Below are 20,258 nucleotides of genomic sequence, written 5' to 3'. Positions count from 1 at the left end.
TCTAAAGTAAAAAGTCAAACAAATATCCTGTGGGACTCATTCACCAACAATTCTACTTTTGCTTTGACAATGAAGCTACACATTGTGTTTGCACACTTTCAAACAAGTAGAAATGTTGGTGAATATGTCCGACAGGACATTTGTTTGACTTATTACACTTACTCTGGTTCTCGTTGACAATCATGGTGGTCCTTGTGTAGCATACATAAGTTCCCTAAAAAGCAGTTAAAAATTCAGTCATGATTTTAACATTCTGCCACACAGGACACTCCGTGACAATGTGGCATATGTTCTGTCCAATAGTATGTGCAGTGTGGGAACTATAATACATGGTAATTGAACAGAACACCTACCACGTTCTGATGGTGTATATAGGTCTCAAGCAGGCCATAAGGAAGTCTATGATTTCCTGAATTAGATTAAGTAAATTTCTGTGGCTGCTTGCCTAATGAAGCAGTGGCCCGTGGACTTTCGGCAGCCATGCACAGCCACTGAAAGGTTTACCTAATGGCAACTAAACCTCAGTCAATTTCCGAGAACTTTTCTTTAGTATGATACAACGTAAAGCAAGTAGGGACAGAGAGGCCTGGTTGAGATGGGCACTAGAGACAGTAATACTGACTCTCCTGCCGCTCTCCATGCTTCGAGCACTCTTTACAGTGACGACATGGACAATCCTTTTTGGGTGTTTTAGGAATGCAACCTGCAGCTTTGCCACATCCTCCAGAACATATGAGGAGGAGGCTGCTGCTGCTTCTGTAAAGCAGTGAGGCTTTACAGACAACTGGAAGTCAAGGAAAGTCATGAGTCTTCCTGTGGTTGTCTCGCGGTAAACAAAATACGCATTGTGTTACAAATGGGGTCTTTGGTTGGCAGTCAGGTTACCCCCTGCCAAAGCAAGGACCCTCACTCTAGTCAGGGTAAATCACACACTATCCAAGTTATCCTGTGCCCACCCTCTGGTAGCTTGGCACTGAGCAGTCAGGCTTAGCTTAGAAGGCAATTTGTAAAGTATTTGTGCAATAAACCATGCAATAACACAATATAGCACCACAAAAATATACCATATAGTGTTTAGATAAATACATAATATTTATCTGATAAAATGCAGGTCAAAGCGATTAAGATGCAATAAGAATATGTTGAGATATCACTGAAAAAGTGATATAAAGTGCCTTTAGTCTTTTAAAGCAATAAATGTCTCTTTCTAGCACAAAGTACCTGGTGTGCTTTCAAAATCTCCGCAAGGAAGCGCAGAGGAGGAGATGCGTGGAAAACAGGGAGGTGTGCTTCGATTTCTCGGGCAGCACACAGCGATGCGTCATTTAGTTTTCACACAGGGACGGCTTTGCGTTGATTTCCGGTGCTCAGTTGTGGATCCTCTTCGGGTTGCGGGGTTTTTGGATGCCCCAGGGACGATGTGTGGATTTCCGGTGCTAACAGGACAAAGTCACAGGGGCTGCGTCAATCCGGTGGGCGTTGCATGGAAATTTCTACCACAAGGCATTCGCTTTATCGATTCCTTTCTGTAAGTCGGGCTGCGTCGTTTCAGCTCGGCTGTGCATCAATCCAGACGGCCGTGCGTTGAATTTCCGGTCTCTCGGCTAGTGCTGCGTCGATCTTCTCCTTGCGAAGTCGGGCTGTGTCATTCCAGTTCTGCGTGCAGTTAATTTTTCACCGCAATACAGGCTGTGTGTCCTTTTTGGCAGGCTGTGCGTTGATTTTCGCCCCACAAGAAGTCCTTCTTGTAGAGATGAAGGCTTTTTGGTCCTGAGACTTCAAGGAAGAGGAGGCAAGCTCTATCAAAGCCCTTGCAGCATACTTGTCAGCACAGCCAGAGAGCAGCAAGGCAGCAGGGCAACAGCAAGGCAGCAGTCCTTCACAGAAAGCAGTCAGGTGAGTCTTTTGGGCAGCCAGGCAGTTCTTCTTGGCAGGTTGCAGATTCTGGTTCAGGTTCTCATCTCCAGGAAGTGTCTTGTCAGGTAGAGTGTCTACCTCAGAAGTGTCTGAGTTGGTAGGTGCAGAGGCCCTGTTTAAATACCCAAATGTGCCTTTGAAGTGGGGGAGACTTCAAAGAGAGGCTTAGAAGTGCACAAAGTCTCCTTTCAATTCAATTCTGTCTGCCCGGGTCTCAGTAGGGGGTGTGGCAGTTCTTTGTGTGAGGGCAGGCTATTGTCCTTTGACATGCAAGTGTCAGGCCCTCCACCCTCCCAGCCCAGGAAGACCCATTCAAAATGCCGATGTATGCAAGTGAGGCTGAGTATCCTGTGTTTGGGGTGTCTCTGAGTGAATGCACAAGGGAGCTGTCAACTGATCCCAGCCAGACGTGGATTGTGAGGCACAGTAGGATTTAAGTGCAGAGAAATACTCACTTTCTAAAAGTGCCATTTCTAAAATAGTAACATTAAATCCAACTTCACTAGTCAGCAGGATTTTGTATCACCATTCTGGCTATACTAAAAATGACCTTGTTAGTCCTTTCAGATCAGCAGCTACAACTCAAACAGTTTATGAGGGTAGCTCTAATGTTAGCCTATAATGGGAGCAGGCCTCTCAGCAGTGTAAAAACAAATTTAGGAGTTTTACACTACCAGGACATGTAAACTACACAGGTACATGTCCTGCCTTTTGCCTACACAGTACCCTGCCCTATTGGTTACCTAGTGCACATCTTAGGGATGACTTATATGTATAAAAAGGGGAGTTTTAGGCTTGGCAAGTACTTTCAAATGCCAAGTCAAACTGGCAGTGAAACTGCACACATAGGCCTTTCAATGGCAGGCCTGAGACATGGTTAAGGGGCTACTTAAGTGGGTGGCACAATCAGTGCTGTAGGATCACTAGTAACATTTAATCTACAGTCCCTGAGCACATATAGTGCACTTTACTAGGGACTTATAAGTAAATTAAATAGTCCAATTAGGTATGATCCAATGTTATCATGTTTAAAGGGAGAGAGCATATGCATTTTAGCACTGATTAGAAGTGGTAAAGTGCACAGAGTCTTAAAACCAGCAAAAACAGTATCTAAAAAGTGGAGGGAGACAGGCAAAAAGTTAGGGGTGACTACCCTAAGGCTGTCAGGTCTGACACATTGTATGCTGCCATCTGGATCAGGTGGGTAAACAGTTTCTTGTACCAAGTGTGAGTTTTACGGCACGCATTGTATGGTTGAAGAACCTGGTTGTTCTTGTCCGCTTCGCCCATTTACTTATTGTAATTGAGTATACAGATGGGCTTCTGGACTTCGGCCATCTGACCCCAAACTGTGATGGGGGAAGTGCTCTCATCATTAATTGTAGTGAGCACGTATACATCATGTCTATTCAGGAACTTGACTGTGAGCAGTTCGTTGGACACAGTACTCTGGGATTTCTGGAGCTTGTTGCTAACAAGCTCTTGCGAGAATCCTTTGCAGTTACAACAAACTGTAAAGCAGGCCACAGTGCCAGCTTTGTAGAGCTCACTAAACAGCTCTACTCCTGTATATAAATTGTCCACATAAAGTTTATAACCTTTGTGAAGGAGTGGCTGGACAAGTTCCCATACAATCTTACCTGTGACCCCTAACACAGGAGGGCAACCTACAGGGTTAAGGGTAGAGTCCTTCCCTGTATATACTCTCAAGCTGTACACATAGCCAGAAGAACTCTCACACAGCATGTGCAGCTTTATGTCATAGCAAGCTCTTTTGCTTGCAATCTACTGTCTGAACAGCAGCCGTTCTTTGTACAAGATCAAGGACTCATCAACAGCTATATTCTTTCCAGGAGAACTCTGGAAACCTGGCAGACAAATGTTCCACTACAGGCTGAATTTTGAACAACCTGTCATGGTCTGGATGGTCCCAGGGAAATGCAGTAGAATTGTCTTTGAAATGCAGTATGCTATGCAGTAGCAATAAATGATCTCTGCTCATGTATGGTGCGAAGTTAAGGGTTACCCAAACCATATGAGTCATCCAGTAGGACTGCAAGGTGGGTTTTATACTAACCCCATTTTGAGCGTAAGGCCCAAAAATATCTTCAACTCCACCATCCCTAGAACGGGACCCGAGAGTGCCTCCATGCTCCCTCAGAAATTGGTCTGCAAGCAAATTTGTGTGCCGCATAAAATTTCCTGAAGGAAGTCAAAATCTAAAAATAGATCGACGTAGTCGACCGGGAAAAAGTTGGCCGCATCGACTTTACATCCAGCATCACCAGTAAAAGGTGGAATTTGGGGCTGAACGAAATTGGGGGGCTGCCAAGAGAGCACTCTCTCTGTGCTTGCAGCCGCACACACCTGCTCTCTGGGTTCGACTAACCCGCTGTTGTCCTGCTGCACAGACTGTGCTTGCGAAGGGACAGCACGACTGTCGTCATCGTCTCCCTTAGAATCACTGGAAGAGGTGTCGTGGGATGGGACTCCGCCGACTGAAAAATCACTCCCAGATTCTGCCCCATTTTCCTCTCCCTCAGATGCTGTCTCAGTCTCAGATCCTGCCTCAGAGCTATCCTCCATAGTTAGGGCTTTAGCAGCAGTCATACAACAAAACGCCATCTCTGCTACTGGCTAAACTGTCCCTCTAAAGTACTAGCCTACGTAGATGGCAGATAGAGTCACAAAATTGTTCGTAGGCGTGTTTGATGTGTCCAAAAGTAAATGTCGCTACCTGACCTTCACTTCTTCTCTGATTCTGCAGATTCTCTGAAAACACTGAAAAAAACAAAAAAGACACACTATTACTTCTCCTTACCACATATCCATCATCACAGCCTTTAGCGTTGGTGGCACCCAGTGCGACAGTCATTTTTGATGCTCTGCTTCCCATGACCTCCTCTTCTAATTACCTCAGTACCACCCAGCAAAAGTGCCCTTCAGATCTCCATAGCCCCCCTCCACATCCATTTCATTGGTTTTAAAGTGCAGGTAACATCTGGCTTTACTAATCCACTCAGCGAAATACATGTATATCCTTTGCAACATGCATATAAACCATCTGCGCTAAAACTGCCACTAGACAAAATACAGATTTATTTCTCTCTCTATATATGTACATATATATCACTTATATATATGTGTGGTTTCCCTGGGGGCTGAACATGGCTCCTGGAAAAAAACAACACATGTAAAAAAGTGATATATATATATATATATATATATATGTGTTGGAAAATGGGTTATTGGTAGGGCAGGTAGGTACCTACACCTAGCAACAAGCCACTAACCTCCACATAGGTACAGTTAGGTCTCAGTAAATTAATCCCAGCTCTACCCTTGGTAGCTTGGCATCGAGCGTCAAGGCTTAACTTAGGAGACAAAGGTGGTCATTCTGACCTCGGCGGTAAAAGGCGCCTACCGCCGGTCAGAAATCCTCCATAATCCCGCCGCGGTCGCGGAAACCCGCCACGGTCATTCTGACCCGCAGCAGCCAAACCTCCGAAAATCCGACAGCCACAACAGACCGCCAGACCAGCGGTCAGCGGAAAAGTGGAGGTGACAAAACCTCCACCGTCACGCCAACAGAAATACGCCCATGCCATTACGACGCACGAATCCACGCGGCGGTCTTTCCAACGCGGTTTTCCATTGGCGAGACACACCGCCGCGGTCAGAATACACACAAACGAACAAAACTCAGCCACATTGGCCGATTTGAATTCCACACACCTGATACACATACACACACCACTCCCACACACACAATACAATATAAAACACCCACCCACATCACCCACAAACCCCTACGACCAAAAATTCCGAAAGAAGGCCAGAGCGAGACACCACCATCCACAAACTAGCAGCCACAGCCACTCAACACCATCACCCACACAATATCCACACACAAAACAACACACACCACCACACTCAACACACTTAACTACACATACTCCACCCCACACATCATACACACCACCCCATGGCACCCCAAAGACACCCCCGCTTCTCAGACGAAGAACTCAGGGTCATGGTGGAGGAAATCGTTCGGGTAGAGCCCCAGCTGTTCGGCACACAGATCCAATACACCAGCATTGCCCGGAGGACGGAGCTATGGCAGAGGATTGTCGACAGGGTCAACGCTGTGGGACAGCACCCCAGAAATCGGGAAGACATCAGGAAGCGATGGAACGACCTACGGGGGAAGGTGCGTTCCATGGTATCCAGGCACAACATCGCCGTGCAGAAGACTGGCGGAGGACCCCCACCTCAACCCCCACAATTTACAACATGGGAGGAGGAAGTCTTGAACATCCTGCATCCTGACGGCCTCGCAGGAGTCGGCGGAGGAATGGATACTGGTAAGTTGAAGCTTCACTACTGCTTCCCCCCCACCTGCATGCCAAATCATACCCCAACCCTCACCCCCATCCTCGAACCCCACCCTCACCCCCACCCCCATCCTCACCCCCACCCTCACCCCCACCACCATCCTCACCCTCACCCCCAGCACACCTATTCCCTGCCAATGTCTCACCATCACAACCCACACATCCCAAAACCTAGGCCTGCATGCGTCCACTAAGCATGGACACCCATCACCAAAGCATGCCCAATGCATATACACATCCCCCCCACAAGCCACCCTCACCAAAGCCCCCACACACGAATGCCAGCACTTGGGGACACGGGAACCCACAGATACACCCATATGCCACACATTGAAACTATAACCATACCTCTATACCCCTGCAGGACCCGACCGTCAACACACCGCCGCGGAGGGCCCAGAATTCTCCACACCCCCCACCCAAGAGGCCGTCAGCGATGACAGCAGCTCTGTCGACCTGGACACCGATGACCAGCCCGGACCATCGGGGACCTCTGGACAGTCGGTTCCCCTCACACAGGCACAGGCCACTACAGACCCAAACCCCTCTGGGAACACCAGCACAGCTCCCACCCAGCGGGCCCATGCCTCTGTCTCCAGGGCGCGTCAATCTGCGGTGTGTCTACCACTACAGGGCACCCAGGATAACCCACCACCCCAACAACAACAGGGACCTGGGGGCAGTGGTAGTGGGCACACCGGCCAGGGGGCAGAGGCCCAGGGAAACAGGGCAACTCGGAGGGCAGCTGTGCGACAGGGGGGGGACGGGCCCAGGGAACCCACTCTCCACGAGGCCCTCACCACCATCATGGGAGCATACAACCGCTCCCAGGAGACGATGGCAACGGTACTGGCCCGGTTCCAGGAGATCCAGGTACTGCAGGAGGAACACTATCGGGGGTACAGGGAGGACATCAGAGCCCTCACCTCCACCCTGGTTACCATGGTCGGGCTGCTGCAGGACCTCATCAACACCAGGACGGACACTCAACAACAACAAAGGGCCCCTGCCACTAGCCTGGACCAAGAACAGCCAACCACCTCCGCCGGCGCTAGTGGACAGGAGGCCCCCGCACAACAGCAGCCCACCAGACCCCCACCTCCTGCAGGAGAAGAACCACCCCGCAAGAGGGCCCTGAGATCTCGCAAGAAGACAGAGTAGGATGTCAAGACCCCCGCCAGCAAAGGATACCACCTGATGTCATCCCACTGTCCCACATTGTCACCTTGTCCATCCTTGAACTGCCCATGCTCCATCTCTCCACAGGCCTCTGGACAATGCACCTGTGTGACTGTTACTCTGGACTCTGCCATGGACATTCCTTCACCATAGCCCCCACCCACTTGAAACCACCCATCCCATTTTGAGCACTGAAATAAACACCTATTTTGCACAAAACTATCTGGAGTCTGGCTGTGATTTCAAAATATTGTAATTGACATGACAGTGCAAATATGTCCTTGTACATAGTGAAGTCAACAAACAGCTGCCACAAAGCTGTAGTCCATGGGGAAACGAAGCACAGGACTCGTAGTGGGGACCCCAGATCTGAAATAGGGAGGGAAAAGCCACAACTCAGTCATCATACACTGGGGCAAATAGACAGGCAGCAGAGATGCAGGAGAGTAGTTCAGATTTACTAAATTATCTTTGAATTGTTACCTGTGTCCTATTGGAAGTACTGTTCAATGATTCTGTCCCTGTTGTCTGTTTCAGCCCCGTCGTCTTCCTCCTCGTCACTCTCCACAGGTTCCACCGCTGCCACAACACCACCGTCTCGACCATCCTCCTGCAGGAAAGGCACCTGGCGGCGCAAAGCCAGGTTGTGAAGCATGCAGCAGGCCACGATGATGTGACACACCTTCTTAGGTGAGTACATTAGGGATCCACCTGTCATATGCAGGCACCTAAACCTGGCCTTTAGGAGGCCAAAGGTGCGTTCGATCACCCTCCTAGTACGCCCATGGGCCTCATTGTACCGTTCCTCTGCCCTGGTCCGGGGATTCCTTACTGGGGTCAGTAGCCACGACAGGTTGGGGTACCCAGAGTCCCCCAATAGCCATACACGGTGTCTCTCTAGCTGTTCCATCACGTAAGGGATGCTGCTATTCCTCAGGATGTAGGCGTCATGCACTGACCCTGGGAATTTGGCATTTACATGCGAGATGTACTGGTCAGCCAAACACACCACCTGGATGTTCATGGAATGGTAACTTTTTCTGTTCCTGTACACCTGCTCCCTGTCTCTTGGGGGAACCAAAGCCACATGGGTCCCATCAATGGCACCAATGACGTTGGGAATACGTCCAAGGGCATAGAAATCACCCTTCACTGCAGCCAATTCGCCCACCTCAGGGAAAATGATGTAGCTCCTCACGTATTTCATCAGGGCAGACAACACTCTGGATAACACCTTCGAAAACATGGGCTGAGACATCCCAGAAGCAATTCCCACTGTTGTCTGAAATGACCCACTTGCCAAGAAATGGAGTACTGACAGGACCTGCACCAGAGGGGGAATCCCTGTGGGTTGGCGGATGGGGGACATCAGGTCGGGCTCCAGCTGGGCACACAGTTCATGTATAGTGGCACGGTTAAGACGGTAGGTCAGGATAATGTGGCGTTCTTCCATTGTCGACAGGTCCACCAGCGGTCGGTACACGGGAGGATTCATCCGTCTCCTCGCCAAACCCAGCGGACGGTGGCTAGGAAGGACAACATGGAGCACACAGTCAAGCAACCCACAGGTACGTACTCACAGCTAGCACAGTAAACGATTCTCTATGCAGTGAATGGCGTGTCTGAGTGGCTATGCAAGGCCTAGGCCTGTGTGACGCAGTTGAAATTGAGCCATGTGGACCCTCGAAATGGCGGCTGCCTGACCTGTGAAGTGTGACAATGGGATGTGAGGTCAATGCGCTGGCGTGGCACACCGCGGCGGTCAGCGGTCGAAGACCGCGGCGCGAAGCCGCATTGGTTAACATTGAAGCCTATGGGTTTCAGGAGCCAATGGCGAAGGGCGCCGGCGGTGGCGGCACGCACCGCCGCGGTACGCACCGCCGCGGACGTGACCGCCATTTTCTATCTACTTATCCACTTGCGACTTGAACTTTCACAGGAGAGGACCTATACTGCAAGTGTTGCTGTGACCTCGGTCTGGAAGGGACAATGGCTGCTGCGCCTGGGGAAAGGGCCCCTGCCTTCACTGGAGAGGAGTTGGAGAAACTTGTGGATGGGGTCCTCCCCCAGTATGCGCTACTCTACGGTCCTCCAGACTAACAAGTGAGTTTAATTCAATATGGATTTGGGGCCACTGGCTGGCTTGGGGGCCTGGCGGGGGGCCTGGCGGGGATGGGGGGCATGTTGGGCCTGGCGGGGGGCATGGCGGGGGGCCTGGCGGGGATGGGGGGCATGTTGGGCCTGGCGGGGGGCCTGGCGGGGGGCCTGGCGGGGATGGGGGGCATGTTGGGCCTGGCGGGGGGCATGGCGGGGGGCCTGGCGGGGATGGGGGGCCTGGCGGGGATGGGGGGCATGTTGGGCCTGGCGGGGGGCATGGCGGGGGGCCTGGCGGGGATGGGGGGCATTGGGCCACTGGCAACGAAAATGCAGACAAACTTGAACGTGGTATTTCTCCCTCCCTGTACGTGTCACATAGGTCCGCGCCCATGAGAAGATCGGGATTTGGCGTGCCATCGCCAAGGAAGTCCGGACTCTGGGGGTCCACCATCGACGGGGCACCCACTGCCGCAAGAGGTGGGAGGAAATCCGCCGCGGGACCAAGAAGACCGCTGAGTCTCTGCTGGGGATGGCCTCCCAACGTAGGCGGGGTGCCTGCCGTCAACTGACCCCCCTGATGTTCCGGATCCTGGCGGTGGCCTACCCTGATTTGGATGGGCGCGTGAGGGCAGCACAGCAGACACAAGGGGGTGAGTCCAAGCATTATCTACTCTGTTGTTGCGCAGTGGAGGTGTCTGGGTGGGGGAGGAGGGCTGTGGGTCCCCCTAGGCCAGGGCGATATCTGTAGGCTGGGCACCCCCGTAAGCCCCTGTGTCCCCAGCCACCACCCTCAGTAGTGTGTCAGTACAGCCATCCCTGGGCCGTGTCATCCATGGGTGCAGTTGTCAACTCTAGGCGTGTAGGGCATGTTCCACGGAATGCGTAGCGGACCCCAAGTGCGCAACTTAGTGCAGGGGGCATCTGTGTCTGTCATGTCCGCTAACTGTACCGGAGATCCATGTACTCAATATCCCTTTATTTCTCTCTCCCCCCCCCTTTTTGTTTGTCTTTCTGTGCTTGTGTGCATCAGCATCATCAGGCGGAGGAGAAGTGGCATCGGGGCAGGAGGGAGCTGCATCTCACATGGCCCAGGAGGGCCATGCCACAGAGTCTGACTGGACCAGTGAGACGGAGGGCGAGGGGAGCTCCACAACGGGGACGACTGTACCCTGCAGCGACACGGACACGTCCTCGGAAGGGAGCTCCCTTGCGGGGGTGGCACCATCCGTGCCCCCCGCCATTACAGGTACAGCCGCCACCCAGCGCACCATCTCCGCCCTCCCAGCAGCCCCTCAGCGTTCGCCCCGTGCCCGCTCTGCCAGGAAGCCGGGCATCTCCTTCGCCCCAGGCACCTCAGGCCCTGCCCCTGTTACCCCCGCTGCCCTCAGTGAGGAGGTCATTGACCTCCTCCGAACGCTCATTGTTGGGCAGACTACCCTTTTGAATGCCATCCAGGGGGTGGAGAGGGAGGTTCATCGCAGCAATGCGTACCTGGAGGGCATTCATTCGGGTCAGGCTGCCCATCAGCGATCGTTCCAGGCTCTGGCCTCAGCACTGACGGCAGCCATTGTCCCTGTCTCCTGCCTCCCTCTACTAACTCCCTCCTCCCAGTCTCCTGTTCCTCTGCCTGTCCCACCCACACCATCAGACCAGCCTGCACACACCTCAACACCCAAGAGAAGCTCATCCAAACATAAGCACCACAGATCACGCAGACATTCACACACGCAACATTCCGATGCAGACATGCCAACAGTCACTACCACCTCTGTGACCCCCACCTCCTCGTCTCCCTCCTCCCTCCCTGTGACGTCTACACTCACACCTCCATTCACCTCACCATCAGCCAGTGTTTCCATCACCAGCACACCCTCCAGTCCAGTCCGCACACGTGCAGTCACCACCCCCACTGCCATTTACACGTCCCCTGTGTCCTCTCCCACTGTGTCTGTCACCCCCTCTTCCACACCACACAAACGCAGCCACCCACCCACCCAACAGCCATCCACCTCACGACAGCCTATCCCTCCTGCACCTGCACCCAAAGACAGCAAACGTGACTCACTTACAACCACATCCTCTCCCTCCACTCCCATTCCCACTGTACCTACCACTCTCCATTGTCCCAAGAAACTCTTCCTCGCCACTGCTAACTTCTTTCCTGACCCTGAGCCCCCCCCTCCTTCTCGTCGGGGTAAGAAGAGCACCTCAGCCACCACCAGCCCTGCAGCCCCCTTGACAAGGGTGCAGGGGTATTGGAGCCCACCAGCCCGCATGTCTGGATCTTCGCCCAGCAGCAAGGGGACAGCCAGCCCACCCCCTGGGAAGAGGAGCAGAAGGCGGAAGGGGCGCCGCAGGAGCCCGGCTTCTACATCCCCCCCGGACACCACCCAGACACAGTCACCAGCCACAGCTCCAAAGGGAGGAAAGGGCCACAGACTCCCGACTAAGGAGGGCAAGGGCAGCAAGTCGGAGAGGTCAGGCTGCAGGCCTGCTGCCCAGGAGGAGCCCACCACCCCCATAGCCGCTGGCCAGGGAGGACCCAGCCCAGCTGGCCAGGAGGGCCCCACCACCCACAGCCCAGGTGGGCATTGAAGGAGCACCATCCCCGCTGCCCAGGAGGGCACCACCAGGCAATGAGCAGTTGGCCATAGACCGGCCGCCGTCTCAAGCACCGCTGAACTGGGCCCCGCCGTCTCAAGAACCGCTGAACTGGGCCCCGCCGTCTCAAGCACCGCTGAACTGGGCCCCGCCGTCTCAAGCACCGCTGAACTGGGCCCCGCCGTCTCAAGCACCGCTGAACTGGGCCCCGCCGTCTCAAGAACCGCTGAACTGGGCCCCGCCGTCTCAAGCACCGCTGAACTGGGCCCCGCCGTCTCAAGCACCGCTGAACTGGGCCCCGCCGTCTCAAGCACCGCTGAACTGGGCCCCGCCGTCTCCAGCACAGCTCCGCTGGGGACCGCCGTCTCAAGAACCGCTGAACTGGGCCCTTCAAGGCAAGACCCGCTGAACTGGGCCCTTCAAGGCAAGAAGCGCTGAACTGGGCCCTTCAAGGCAAGAACTGCTGGCCCTTTGGCAGACGTGGCAGGGCAGGATCTGTCTCGGGCAGGGCTGCAGGATGTCCTCTGGCCAACATGCCTCCTCCAGTGGCAGTGGAGTCTGTTATGGACTGTTTGGACTGTGGCTTTGCTCTCCCCAGGATGGCCCAGTGGGCAGGCCACCCACTGTATGGACTGTGGCTTTGCTCTCCCCAGGATGGCCCAGTGGGCAGGCCACCCACTGTATGGACTGTGGCTTTGCTCTCCCCAGGATGGCCCAGTGGGCAGGCCACCCACTGTATGGACTGTATGGACTGTGGCTTTGCTCTCCCCAGGATGGCCCAGTGGGCAGGCCACCCACTGTATGGACTGTATGGACTGTGGCTTTGCACTCCCCAGGATGGCCCAGTGGGCAGGCCACCCACTGTATGGACTGTATGGACTGTGGCTTTGCTCTCCCCAGGATGGCCCAGTGGGCAGGCCACCCACTGTATGGACTGTATGGACTGTGGCTTTGCTCTCCCCAGGATGGCCCAGTGGGCAGGCCACCCACTGTATGGACTGTATGGACTGTGGCTTTGCTCTCCCCAGGATGGCCCAGTGGGCAGGCCACCCACTGTATGGACTGTATGGACTGTGGCTTTGCTCTCCCCAGGATGGGCCAGTGGTCATGGAGTCCCCTCGTGGATCTGGCGTTGTGTACTCAAGTGGCTGAGGTGCCCCCCCTTCCCTTCCCCCTGAGGTGCCTGTCCTATTTTCTTTCTGATGCCCCTGCAGTGTTCTCTCCGTGGAGTTCTTGTCGTGGGACTGGGCCTTGCCCCTTTGCACAGGACCCCTGTGGTCCACGGACAGTGGTTGGACTACATTTAGTAGCTGTAAATATTTTGTACATAGTTTATTTATTTATTGGGATTACTGGTGTCCATATTTCAATATATCTGCCCGTTTATGATCTCTTCTTTTGGTCTTTGCATTATTTCAGAGGGGGGGGGTTGTGGGTTGTGACAGTGATCTGTGGGAATGCATTGATGTGTGTGTTGTAGTGGGTGTGGGTGGGTGGGTGTGTGCCGGTACTCTTTTCCCTCCCCTGTGTCGTAGGTGCAGTACTCACCGATGTCTTCCGCGCCGCCGGGCGTGCTCCTGGTACAGGAGCAGGTATAGGAGTGCGGGGATGACCTGCAACTCGGGTTCCATACTGCCGGAATCTTGCGTGGAGTGCGTAGAGGTGAGCGTTTTCCCGTTCGTAGTCTGTTTCCGCCGTGTTTTTATCGGCGGTGCTCCCGCCCCGGAAAAGGTGGCGAATTGGTGGGTCGTGATAGGGTGGGCGGTACATTGTCTGCCGCCTGTGTGTTGGCGGTTCCCGCCAGGGTCAGAATTGCATATTTTGGACCGCCGGCCTGTTGGCGGCTTGGCCGCCGCATTATCACCGACCGCCAGGGTCAGAATGAGGGCCAAAGTGTAAAGCATTCAAATATCACAAAACAGTAATTAAATAAAACACAGGAAACAGTTTAAAAATCCAAAACCAATTTATAAAAATAGCTTATATTTTTATCTTTAAAATGACACAAAAACGATTAAAATCGGTTCAGGGGAACCGGAGATATGAATTTTTAAAGTATTATTATTTTCTAGCGCTTAGAAACAAAAAGCGCCAATCGGGTCATCTGGTTGCACCAGGACCGGGGCAAAGTCAAACTTTCAGGCCGACCGCGATGGAGCCCTGCTCGGCTACAAGTCGCGGGAGGCCTCGGTTAAAAAGTTACCTTCTGACTTAGTCTTTATTTTGAAGTTTTTCTTCACCGGGACGAACCTGATAGTTGAATCCGACCTCCTGGAGCCCTTGTCCGGATACGCGAAGTCGGTTTCCTCGGTGGTGATTTTTACCTTCGGACTTAGTCGTTTTTTCGAGATGAAAATCCTTCGACCGGGGTAAACCTGGATCTTGATCCGACGTCCATGGAGCCCTTCTCGGATACGATGGCTGGGAGGTCCCGGTCAACTTTTTACGTTCGGACTTAGTCTCTTTTTTGGATGTTTTTCTTTACCGGGACGAACCACGAAGTCAGGCCGGGTCGCGGTTGAGGCAAGCCGGCTAGAATTTCCGCGTCGGGTCGGTCACTTTATGGAGCTTTTTTTCAAAAATTCTCCAATCTTTTCCAAACTTCTGGGGCTTCACCCAGATGTTCTTTCAAGGTTCTTTTGGGGTCCACAGCTCACCCCAAGGGTCCAGAAGTTCTGTGATGGTCCTTGGGAAGTGCGGACTTCAACTCCCAGAATGCACCTGGCGCAAACTCCTTTTTGGCCACTGGACAGTGGTCAGCTGGTCGCTTTCTTCAGGAGTTGGTGCAGGGGACTCTGGTTTAGCAATTTTTCACCTGTAGCAAACAGGGAGTCCCTCCTTGAACCAGTTGAAGCCAGGCAAAGTCCTTCTTGTGGTGAAGCCCAAGTGTGCAGCTGGTGCAGTCTTTCTGAGTGCAGGGACCAGGTGCAGGCCAGGGGTCCAGCAGGGCAGTCCTTCTTCTTCTTTAGTTCCTTTCTTGTTGAATTCTGGAGGGGATCTGAGGCGTGGGTGCAGGTCTGCCAGTTTTATCCTTGCTCCTGGGTGAAAAGCAGGGGGGTCCTGGTCCTCCAATCAGGTACAGGGTCGTCCCCCTGTGATGACCACTTCCTGGGAAGTGTGGCAAAAATCCATCCCAAAAGGCAACAGTCTCCAAAAATCCAACATGGCTGAATCTGATTTTTGGAGGTTACATCTGGCTGAGCCCACCCACTGGTGTGGCTAAAAATCATAAACACACCCCTCTCCTGCCCTCTCCTAATCTAATCAAGGGGGTACCTAGTTGTCTGGGGTTGCAGGATGTGGGGGTGTTGCTGGGTGCTGCAAATGTCCTTCTCTGCCTTTGAAGACCAGTTTGGCAGCCCTCCCCCTTCCTGCCTCACCATCTGCTGAGGGGAGATTCTCTCCCCCAAGCACATTCCTTTGTGTGAAATCAGGCCACTTCACACCTCATCAAGGTAGCCTGGCAGAAGCTGCTGCAGGCTGGCCAATCAGAGCACAGCAGCAAAAACAATGCAGAGCTGAAATTGGCAACTTTTTAGGTAAAGTCTAAACTTTTTACCTTGACAAGTTATATTAAATCCAACAACTGGAAGTTGTGGGATTTATTACAACAATCAATTTGATACCAAATTCTTGGTATGTAACATTTAAGGAGACTTTAAAATTTAAAATAAAGTCTGCCCATTCTAGCCTATGAAGGCCATTTACTTCAATGAGGGAAAAACAAATTTGGCTGTTTTTACCTCACCAGGGCTTATAAATCTATTTTTATAAAGTCCCTGCTTATAGTTACATGGCACCCAGCCCTAGGGGCACATAGGGCACACCTTAGGGGTGACTTATATGTAAAAATAAGGTAGTTTAAGACTTTGGAAGTACCTTTAATTACAAAGTCGAATTTGCATATAACTTTAATTTAAAAGCAGCCAGCAAGGCAGGCTTGCTTTTAAAATGACACTGGGCACCTCAGCAATGCACCTAGGTGTGCACCACCTATGCTGTGGTCCCTAAACCTACATGCCCTACCATATACTAGGGACTTATAGGTAGGTTAACTTAGCCAATTATAATTAGCCTAATTTGCATATCCATTTTACACAGAGCACAGGCCCTGGGACTGGTTAGCAGTACCCAGGGCACCATCAGAGTCAGGAAAACACCAGCATAAAGTGGAAAATGGGGGCAAAAAGTTATGGGGCCTCTGCAATCAGCCCTAGTTTCTCACACAACCCCCCCCCAGCCCACACGCCCAGGAGACTCAGCCCAACCCTGGGAGAGTCTTCCTGGCTTGTTAGGCGAGGAAGACAGTGAAGAAAACTGGCTGTCCCTTTGCAGGGCCTACTCTGCCTTATATCCTCCTGTCAGGGTCACTCCCTCTGGGTAGTGAAGCCATCCCAACAGTAAAAGGACCCAACTCAAACTGAAACTTCCCTCTAGGGGGGTCTTCCTCCTCTCTCTCTGCCAACTTGGGTAGTGAGGTGCCCACCTCCCCTACTCCTTACTTTGCTAGGGCAACACCTAGCTTACCCAAAGAGGTCACCCAACACTTGAGCAACCCCACCATGACCAACAGGGTCAGGGGGCCTACTTTGCTATTGGCCTTGGGGTCTGCCTCCCAGGCCAAGTACAGTGCTGCCAGGAAGGCTAGCACCCAGCAGAGGCTACTGACAGCTGTCAGTACCCAGAACCACACCCTAAGCTCTCCACTGACAGGTGGCTGAGCTGCTTTAGGGGCATCTTTGGGGTCCTGGCACCCCTCTTGCTGTCTAGAGTGGGGGGCTACCACCTCCTGTGGCAGACACCCTCTTTCCACTCTCCCTTCTGTCAGTGCAGGGGCAACACCCTGCATCTGGACAGCTGCCTGACTACTCAGGCCTTCCTTGGGGTCAGGTGAGGCCTCACCAGTGCCAACTCTGGGCTCCCCCCCTACTGGGGCAGAAGGCCCTTGGCTCCCTGGAACTCTCTTTAAGAGTGGCCTACCCTTCCTTTTCTTCTTTCCTTTTCTTGGGGACCCCTGTCTCCTAACTGTAGGGACTGACTCCCCAGGACTTTGGGTTGGGGGGGCGCCCTGGGCGACCACCCCATCTGTGACCAGACTCACCTCTGGGAGGTCATTGCCCAGGATACAATCTAGGGGAAGGTCAGCACTGACTACCACCCTAATCCAGTCAAGGATACCCTCCCTCTCTAGGGGCACTATGGCTACAGGTTTGGAGGTGACCTCCCCTGTGGCTATCCTGACTTTCTTTGTCTTTCCTGGGACATACATGTCTGGGGTCACTAACCGGTCACTCACTATAGTGTGACTGGCACAGGTGTCCCTCAGGCCAGTGGTAGGGATCCCATTCAATTGAATGTGGTGGAAGTGCCTACTCCCACCCTCAGGGATCACCAGCTTACCATCTGGTCCTGTCTCCCAGCACAATGCTAGGAGGACTTCATCATCTGAGGAATCCTCCTCTATGGCTACACTGGACCGCCCAGTGCTAACCACCTTCCTTGGACAGGCTGCATCTCCTCTGAAGTGACCTGTCTGCTGACAGTCAAAGCAAGCCCTACTGTCCAAGAGTTTTTTTAACCCTGGGTCTCCCTGTCTCTGCTGGTCAGAGTGGGATTTACTCTCCTCCTTCTTAGGGTTCTGGGGTACAGAGGGAGTCTCTGTGGTGGGCTTACCACCTCCCTCCTTAGGTTTTTGGGGACCTGTCCCCCCCTTCTTGGAGTCTCCCCCCTGGGACTTGACAACCACCCTGGTTCTCAACCACTCATCAGCTGCCTCCCCTAGCTCTCTAGGGTTGGTCTGCTTAGAGTCCACTAGATGCTGGCGTAACCTTTCTTGGATACAATTGGTCAAGATGTGCTCTCTCATGATCAGATTGTATAACCCCTCATAAGTATCTACTTCGTTACCAATAATCCAGCCCTCTAGTGCCTTTAGTGAAATGTCCACAAAGTCAACCCAAGACTGGGTACTGACCTTCTGGGTGTCCCTGAACTTCATTCTATATTGCTCTGGGGTCAGACCAAACTTCTTGGCTAAGCACCTCTTCATACTAGGGTATGAATCTGCCTCCTCCCCCCTTAAGGTCAGAAGCCTATCCCTCCCTGAGTTGGGGACCAACTCCCACAAAAGGGAACCCCAGTATTGAGGCCTAACCCTTCTCATTTGGAGTGCCCTCTCAAAGGCCCCCAGCCACTTATCTATGTCATCCCCCTCTACATAGGCAGGAACCACCCCTTTGGGTAATCTGGGGCAAACTCCCCCACCCATGGACACCTCAGCTTCTTTATCGCTGCTTCCATCTCTTTTCTCTTTGTATGCCCACTTTTTCTTTTCTAGGGCCAGCTTCTCTGCTTCCAAAGCTATGTATGCTAGCTGGGCCTCCAGCTCTCTTTCTCTGATGGATGGGTTCTCTCCTCCTGAAAGGACCCCCTTCTCACCACTAGCTTTGGATCTGCCCCTAGTGACTGTATTTACTGAGGACCGTTCTTCCTCATCCTCACTTGGGCTCAGATGCCTTCCCTCCCCTGAGTGGTTAGAGCTTGCATCCTCCCTACTTTCTCCCTCCTCTGGAGCTTCTTCTGACTCTACCTCTTGGGCCTCAGCCCATGCTGTCAGGGATGTGATCAGGATTTGCTTCCTGAGATCAGTGGTTGCAGGCAACCCTCTTTCAATACACAACCCCCTAAGCTGGACTACTGTCAGTGTGGGTAGGCTAGCCAGATCAAGCTCCATGGTTCCCTAGTTTTGTGTCAACAAAAACTTTTTGCAAAAATTGGAAACAAGAATTTAGAAAAATTACAAAAATTCAATAATTGAAATTAATCCAAATTAAAAAAAAACAATTTTTGCACTAGGACAATTTAAAGGATTTTTAATTTGTTTTACTCAAAACCGTAACGTGATATTGAACACAAGTACAGGATCCCGTCGCTGCTTCCAATTATGTTGGAAAATGGGTTATTGGTAGGGCAGGTAGGTACCTACACCTAGCAACAAGCCACTAACCTCCACATAGGTACAGTTAGGTCTCAGTAAATTAATCCCAGCTCTACCCTTGGTAGCTTGGCATCGAGCGTCAAGGCTTAACTTAGGAGACAAAGTGTAAAGCATTCAAATATCACAAAACAGTAATTAAATAAAACACAGGAAACAGTTTAAAAATCCAAAACCAATTTATAAAAATAGCTTATATTTTTATCTTTAAAATGACACAAAAACGATTAAAATCGGTTCAGGGGAACCGGAGATATGAATTTTTAAAGTATTATTATTTTCTAGCCCTTAGAAACAAAAAGCGCCAATCGGGTCATCTGGTTGCACTAGGACCGGGGCAAAGTCAAACTTTCAGGCCGACCGCGATGGAGCCCTGCTCGGCTACAAGTCGCGGGAGGCCTCGGTTAAAAAGTTACCTTCTGACTTAGTCTTTATTTTGAAGTTTTTCTTCACCGGGACGAACCTGCCAGTTGAATCCGACCTCCTGGAGCCCTTGTCCGGATACGCGAAGTCGGTTTCCTCGGTGGTGATTTTTACCTTCGGACTTAGTCGTTTTTTCGAGATGAAAATCCTTCGACCGGGGTAAACCTGGATCTTGATCCGACGTCCATGGAGCCCTTCTCGGATACGATGGCTGGGAGGTCCCGGCCAACTTTTTACGTTCGGACTTAGTCTCTTTTTTGGATGTTTTTCTTTACCGGGACGAACCACGAAGTCAGGCCGGGTCGCGGTTGAGGCAAGCCGGCTAGAATTTCCGCGTCGGGTCGGTCACTTTATGGAGCTTTTTTTCAAAAATTCTCCAATCTTTTCCAAACTTTTGGGGCTTCACCCAGATGTTCTTTCAAGGTTCTTTTGGGGTCCACAGCTCACCCAAGGGTCCAGAAGTTCTGTGATGGTCCTTGGGAAGTGCGGACTTCAACTCCCAGAATGCACCTGGCGCAAACTCCTTTTTGGCCACTGGACAGTGGTCAGCTGGTCGCTTTCTTCAGGAGTTGGTGCAGGGGACTCTGGTTTAGCAATTTTTCACCTGTAGCAAACAGGGAGTCCCTCCTTGAACCAGTTGAAGCCAGGCAAAG

Source organism: Pleurodeles waltl, chromosome 1_2 (genome assembly GCF_031143425.1).
Source record: "Pleurodeles waltl isolate 20211129_DDA chromosome 1_2, aPleWal1.hap1.20221129, whole genome shotgun sequence".
Taxonomy (NCBI): domain Eukaryota; kingdom Metazoa; phylum Chordata; class Amphibia; order Caudata; family Salamandridae; genus Pleurodeles; species Pleurodeles waltl.
This window is presented reverse-complemented; position numbering follows the sequence as displayed.